The following is a 6,488-nucleotide window of genomic DNA, read 5'->3' on the forward strand; positions in this document are numbered from 1 at the left end:
TAAGGTATACGCTTGGTGAACGTAATAACTCCCGGAAATTTTTATGCAGAATCTAGCTCAAGCGTTTGTCAAGCATATACCACGCATGTAACGCATAGGCTACAAGCGCGTTGAAAACGCTACAGATAAGTGTGAGATACGTTTAGGACACGTTGTATACGTTTCAAGATCGTTCGACTTCAGCTTAAACGTATGCGGGTTTGCTTGTAACAAGCAACACACAATTAAACGTCCCAGACACGCTGAAAGCACGGATCATCGTCCCAGATACGACAGGGATGCGTCTCAAATACGTTTTTTACTTCGTAGCGTGCATTCCATCTACGTTAGACAAACGTCATAAATACCCCAACATACGTTACTTGAACGCCCGCTACACGCTTATGTACGCTTCTAGTACGCCTAATACACGTTTAAAGCTCGTTGTACACACGTTACAGATATGATTGACAAGTTGAATGCATCCAAAATTACTAGCGTGCTGGCAGCGTATATAATTTTTTACCACGCCCCGCGTACGTCGGAGCTATACGCTGATGTGTGACGCCGGTATTAGAAAAAAGAAGCATTCTTTTCTAGTAATTACATTTTTATACTAAAAGCATGAAATTAAGATTATAAAATGTTTTTCGTTTTTTTATACATTGTTTCAACATGAGAACGCATACCACGTACAGTCATAACTGTTGTATTTTACACAGAAATAATTACATTGCATGTCTGTTTCATTATATTACGATATTTTGATTGGCTAACAGCAAACTCGCGTCCTTCTGAAACTGACATTCAGTACACAATGAAATTTAACATTCATGATGACACGAGGTCCCATAATAAAGTCCACAGGAAAATTAAATAAAACTTGATAGAAATTGTGCTTCTGCGCTTCATACAAAATGTACTTCGGTCAACGCTTTTACACCCCAATGAATTTACAAAAAGAAGCATTCAATCCTTAAATAAAATTTGATATCAAAGCGTATCTCTATTGTTGTCAGCCAATTAAAATGACGGATTCCTCTGAAACCTACATATACAAATGATATAGTGAATTTATAAAATTTTGTCTCTTACCTTCGATTTTCTGTCGAAAAGTAGATAAAGTATAATCATTAGACGTCTGTAGTCTATCCACGGATGTTTGAACTGTTTTATTCAAAATGTTTTCCACGACATTATTCACTGTTTTAGAAATCGTCTGTTTCACTTCTTTCCCTATTATTTCCCTAAGATGTTTTGTTAGACTCGTAATATCTAATACCCCAGTCCCACTAGGCCACGATCGCACTACGATCTGTGAAAATAATGCAAATTTTGATGATCGTGGTACGATCGTGTAGGTCGCAGTAAGGTCATACCACGGTCGTGGTGAGGTCTTCAAGATCGTGAAAAGCGTGGCCAACTTTGAACATGTTTAAAACAATCGTGGTGCGGTCGTGGCGAAATTAGGTAGAAGCGTAGTGAGAGCGCACTAAGATCGTAGTAAGATCGCTGTACAATCGTAGAGAGAGCATAGCGAAAGCGTGATTCTATTCGGAGAGATTGCGCTACGATCTCACAGCGACGTTATCACGACCTTACTACGACCATCACGTTCTCAACGCGACCCAACTACGCTTCCACTACGACTTTACCACGCTGAGCACGACCATAGTAAGATTCTAGCACGTCCTTGTCGTCCTCATCACGCTCTTCTCACGACCTTACTACGTTCACATTACGACCATCATTTTTATTGTCATTTTCACATTAAATATATAAAAAAAACTCCCTAGATTTTGTTTGTCTGAATGTATTTATTTTATCCATTTGCTCTAACGGCTCAACCATGCTATTCGTTTTTATATAGATTAGACCGTTGGTTTTTCCCGTTTAAATGGTTTAACATTAGTATTTTTTGGGCCCTTTATAGCGTGCTGTTCGGTGTGAGCCAAGGCTTCGTATTGATGGCCGTACTTTGGCATATAATGGTTTACTTTTATAGATTTTTACGTTGATGGAGAGTTGTCTCATTAGCACTCATACCACATCTTCCTATATATATTGACACATCTGTGTCATCTCTGCTATCGTTCACTAAAATATCGTCATTTGAGCTTTATGGACCAGCAATAGGTTGTAATTTAGGTTTGATTGGTCGTTCCGACATCTCTTGATGACAAGTATTACACTACTTATGTGTATAGTGTCCGTTTAATTGAAGTCTGGAGCTGGCATGTCAGTTAACTGCTAGTAGTCTGTTGTTATTTATGTATTACTGTCATTTTGTTTATTTTCTTTAGTCACATCTTCTGACATCAGACTCGGACTTATCTTGAACTGAATTTTTAATGTGCGTATTGTTATGCGTTTACTTTTCTTCATTGGCTAGAGGTATAGGGGGAGGGTTGAGATCTCACAAACATGGTTAACCCCACCATTTTTGCGCCTGTCCCAAGTCAGGAGCCTCTGGCCTTTGTTAGTCTTGTACTATTTTCAATTTTAGTTTCTTGTGTACTATTTGGAGTTTAGTATGACGTTCATACTTTGCTCCCTCTGCCTCTACACCAACCCCTTCCACCACGCCCACGTGTTCTAGTAGATTTTGGTGGCATGACTGTATTGTTTCCGAGAAATTTCCGTTTTAATCAGAAATAGAAGGAATGGAACGATATTGATATGAAACACGATATTGCTGAGAAAGTCGTAAGATCGCGATATGAACGTAGTATAATCGTGGTAAGAACGTGCTATAATCGCAGTAAGATCGTGTTGCAATCGGATAACTCGTGGTATGGTCGTAGTGAGAACGTGAAGAGCGTAGAAAGATCTTTATAAGCGTAGTGAGGTCGCAGAATAAGCGCGGTGAGAACGTGGTTTAATCGCAACGGGATCGTTGTAGAAGCGTAATTAGGACGTAGTAGCATCGTGAAAGCAACAAAAAATTAACATTTTCATGCCACTCACACCGCGACCTCACCACGATCTAAATTTATTTTAGATTGCGGTGAGCGTGGTGCGATCGTGGTCTAGTGGGACTGGGGCTTAACTCTGCTTTTAGGGGTGCATTGAGTGTTGTTATCAACGGTATGTCAATTGCTGTTTCACAGTTATCCTGTCCACAAGCATTTGCACACACGTTTTCAAGCATAAAAAGAGTAAAAAGACTGATTGCAGATCCTCGCAACATCTTGCAAACTTTTGTGAAATGAAACTGTGTCTGGAGAAAATCCAGGTTTTATACTTATTTCTAAAAAAAACATTCAATATATTTGTATCGCGTTTATAGGGTTATGATTTGATACCAGCTAAATCTACATTAACATATATATTGATAAGACATTTTGTCATGGAAGATCCAGGTTTTATACTCATATCTTCAATTACGATTGAATGTAAATATTTCCTAGATGATACATGATGATTAACCAGTAGGTCTGCATTAACATAAATGTTTACAATTTCTAATTTGTTTTTGTTAGCATAGGCCATAGTGTGTAAACTGTGAAAGGTAGAACTAGTAATTACATGTAAGAGCATATCTTTAACAGTCCAGACTGAGGCTTGATCTATAAGAAAACTTATCTAAAGTTCAAATGTTATCTATAATATTGGCCAGTTTATACCTCTCCGGATCGGTTGACTGTTCATAATCAGCATGTGATACAAATGATATCAAGACATTGTCGGTCAACATTTGATTATGACGCCAAACCTTCAAGCTTTCCTCTGAATTTGCTAGTGTGTGGTCAAGAAAAGGGCGACAATGTCTGATGACGACATATAAAATGATTGTACCAAAAGCAGGGGATATCATATAAATAAAGGCAACAGTAGTATCACGATATTCAAAACTCGATTGAGAGAAAAAAAATCAGGGTTAAAATGTAAAACCGTCGGAAACACAATAAATATAAGAGAAAAACAACGAAACAACAGAAACACTGAAGTGAAACAAAAACAAAATACAATGCAACTCAAAGTAACCAATTATTAGATAACAACTGCCATTTTTCTGACTTGGTACGCAAGTGTTTTTTTTAGGTCGTATACAAAGGATTAGGTATATTATTACCATTTAATCTTATACATTATACATATTTTCAGTTTAAGTGTATTTTTTAGTATTTACAAAGGCCGAAATTAGGACAACCAACTTACTTACGACAATGTATTCTGAAATTTATGTTTGAATAGAATGAACAGCTATATGAATAATGTCAATAAGTCGTAGTTTCAACCTAAACAACAAATTGGAACAGTTGTTTGATGTAAAACATTAATATTTAGTACATAAATGTATGTTTTAAATTGCTAACACCATTGACAGGATTCTATCATAGGATGACCTAAAATTGTTGAAATTGAAGAGACTCTTCATTTTTCCCATTGCATATTTCTGAATATCGTTGCTACCATACTAAAGAATAGAGGGAAACCTTTGAATGTTTTAAACAATGACATCATTTTTCAAAATATTACCTTGTCGAAATTTGCACTTTTTTTATAATGACCTATATACCAGGGTTGCAAACATTTCAGGCTGAAGACGATCACATTCATTAAATATCTTGTGAAAGGAAATAAAACACACAAACACACAAAATCTCATTAGACTGTAGGTATATAATGAAGATATCATTACGTGATTATTTCTTCGCCTAAGGCCAATACAGTAATCCTCGGACTAATAACAAGGTCAATAAAGAAAAAAATCACGTTATAATATAATGTTAGAATAAAGCAAAGTGCTCTCGACCAATGAAATTGTAGAATTTGGTGTCTCTTACAAATGAGGAATAAATGTAAATCATGTTCTTAGTAAGGGATTATCCTATTGTGCAAACCTACTTTCAATTCAAAATGAAAAGTTTTTTCTTTATAAATGAGTTAGAACTGCCCTGAAGCACATTTACGAGATTGAAAAGATTTATCACAGTGATTGGATTGGACTAAAAGTTGCATTGTGAAACAAATAAAAAAGCAAAATAAATTGAATTTTACTACTGCACCGTCTGCAATACAATTTGTGCCCATAATGTTATGAAAATAAATAACTTCCTTTAGTTTACCTAAAGTATAAACAATACAGAATAATTATTTCCAATATTCCGATAAAAATGAAAACTAATTTAAGTTTAAAACTTTAAAAGGCATTTTATTAGAAAATTTCCCAGACATAATAAAATAGAACTGGAATCTGTTCATTCATTCATTGAAACTGTAATTAAAAAAGGATAATTCCTCGCTAAAACAATATGCGATTAACATTCATACTCACAGTCTAGAAATATATACTTTGTACTGCTGTGTCACCTTAAATCTGGTCTATAACACATTATTTTTAATATTTCCCAAATTAAAAGAAAGTCCTTACATCACTAAAACTAGCCCTTAAATGAAATACTCCAAAATGAAGTCATGCATCAATTATAAACATTTAATTTACACTAACAATGAAACAAATTCTTGAATACAACCAATTAAGAGTTCATTTGCACCTTGAGCACTTTGCAATATTCGCTCGTATTTAACCATGAAGAAAGGGATTATCATTATCTTACATAAACTTACCTTAGCTTAAACCGAACCTAAATTGATATGTGATTATTGATTAAATCTAGTCCACTATGCTCATTCAACATCCTTTTCCAAATGTCACTTTAATTTCACAATGTTTGTACTTGCATCATCAACATGACAGATGCTTCCTGGGAATCAGGATGTGCTTACCTTTCTGGAGTTTCCCTCCGGTTTTTAGTGAGGGTCTTCTTGCTTAAGTTTTAGTTTTCAATGTTGTGTTTTGTGTATAGTTTGTTTTTGGGTCTTTTTGTGCATCCAAAGGCCTTGTAGGTTTATTTTCTACGAATGAGTTCAGCATCCGTCTTGATGATGACGTATCGATGTTTAAAGTGTATCTCAAAAGAGGAGGACCGTATCATAAATTTGGATATAACAGAATTTAACAATGTTGCTGTCTTGTGAGCCTTTTTATAAATCCTCTTTATTCGAAGCTATTTCTTTTAACATTACAAAATAATCAGTTTGCGTGTTAATAAAGTAACATACGTGGTATCTTTTATAGCTGACTATGTGGCTTTGTTCATTGTTGAAAGCAGCTGACCTATAGTTGTTATTTCTGAATCAAGTGGTCTCTTGTAAAGAATGTTCTCAGTTGCAATTCATTTGTATATTAAATGTCCCTTTGGTTACTTCGCCTCTCTGTTATGACTGTGCTTCCCCACTATCGAATGTTACCTGTTGGACAATCTTGTAGTATCCCTTAACAAGTTGGTCAACGGGTCATTGTTCTTTTTAAGGTTTACATCAGTTTTCAGTTATCAAACACCAAATGACCTCAATTATATAACTTGGTGCGAAATTTGAATGTTAAAAAGGCAATAGATATAGAAAGATGTTGTATGAGTGTCGATGCCACTGCTTGTGGACGTTTCGTCCCAGAGGGTATCACCAGCCCAGTAGTCAGCACTTCGGTGTTGACATGAATA

The sequence above is a fragment of the Mytilus galloprovincialis genome, chromosome 8 (genome assembly GCF_965363235.1).
Source record: "Mytilus galloprovincialis chromosome 8, xbMytGall1.hap1.1, whole genome shotgun sequence".
NCBI classification, from domain to species: Eukaryota; Metazoa; Mollusca; class Bivalvia; order Mytilida; family Mytilidae; genus Mytilus; species Mytilus galloprovincialis.